Raw genomic sequence first — 1670 nt, 5'->3', positions numbered from 1 at the left:
AAATGGAAGAAAACATTGACCTCTGTCTGGCAGCCATGTGTAAAAGTCCACTACGTGAGGCTGCAGCGTATCGAAACTACCTTCCACTTAGCTTTATTGCCTCTAGTCCAAGCGTCAATTGTCTGAAATTGGACAAAATTGCACGAGAGATCACTTCGCCCACTGCCTCATCGCCTTTGAAAATGTCCACCGCAGTTGTGGACGAAACGTCAGGAAGAAATTCCGATAGACCACGGCTTCAAAGCCCGGAAAACATTCCTAAATGTAAAAAATTAATTGTTATTAAAGTGAGAAATTTGCAAGGAACTATATCAGAAAGACGGCAACAATGTTTTCCAAGGTAATCTGCCTAATTAACATTACGTTGCAACACCTGTTGCTTCGTAATTATTTAAAAAATCCGGTAACCATGGAAACGGATGACAGGATGCGTTAAATGCGGCAACGTAGTTTTTCGAAATGTAAATTAACGTCATCGTAACTTCGAACTGATGTGTTTACAAATAAACACACACTTCAGTTTTTTAAGTTCAAACAAGTTCGTGCCTGTGTAATCACGATATTGCGCACTCTTCTCGAACAGCTTCTCGTATTAATCTCGGTTAATGAACTCCTGCTCAATTTGTACCGGTGTTGTAGTAAACCATTGATTTAATGGGTCCGAGTGTTCTGTGCATCTTACATACGTGGTAGGACTGTAGCCCTTCCTCGGTATTTAATTGCTGCCTGGGTGGTGCCCAATGATGAAAAACATGTTTTGCATCATTGCCGCTTTGACTTTTCATCAAAAAATTGTAGAAGAGAACTTTTTTAATCTCAAGAATTTTCGTAATGTGAAGCAATGCTGAAGTACCTATTCCAATATGCTTTAACTGATGGGCGACTAAAACTAAGAGCAAGGGCGGATCCAGGGGGGGGGGTCATGAGGGTCAAGCATTTTTTGAGAAAACTGCCAACATTTCCCCATCCATGGTTTACTTTCTAAAAAGGCCATTTATTTCTGTCTAGAATGATGTACAAATGAGTGTTCTTGCTCATTTGGCCTCCGAGAAATGAGCAAAAACGGGACGGAAAACATGAAATTTTGGCATAATCTTGCACGTAAGTGTCTGATGATCAAATTTCGCTTTCTGGGTCAAAACTACTCGAATTTCCTCACTCACGTTGTTTCGTCTGAATCGATTTTTCAATTTTCTATCCAACGATGCCAAAACGAATTCTGTGGCTCGAATGGTTCTTGAGAAACTTGGAAAAAAGCAGCGTCATGTTCAAGTGGATTTTGCAACAAAAAAAAACCACGCAAACCTAAAACTTCTTGATTTCAAGCATTTTTTGAGAAAACTGCCAACATTTCGCCATCCATGGTTCACTTTCTAAAAAGGCCATTTATTTGTGTCTAGAATGATGCACAAATGAGCGTTCTTGCTCATTTTGCCTCCGAGAAATGAGCAAAAACGGGACGGAAAACATGAAATTTTGGCATAATCTTGCACCTCAGGGTCTGATATTCAAATTTCGCTTTCTGGGCCAAAACTACTCGAATTTCCTCACTCACGTTGTTTCGTCTGAATTGATTTTTCAATTCTCTATCCAACGATGCCAAAACGAATTCTGTGGCTCAAATGGTTCTTGAGAAACTTCGAATAAAGGCCATTTAGTTATCTCTGGAA

The sequence above is a fragment of the Dendroctonus ponderosae genome, unplaced genomic scaffold, assembly GCF_020466585.1.
Source record: "Dendroctonus ponderosae isolate FM_Combo_2020 unplaced genomic scaffold, Dpon_F_20191213v2 Dpon_F_20191213_2, whole genome shotgun sequence".
NCBI classification, from domain to species: Eukaryota; Metazoa; Arthropoda; class Insecta; order Coleoptera; family Curculionidae; genus Dendroctonus; species Dendroctonus ponderosae.
This window is presented reverse-complemented; position numbering follows the sequence as displayed.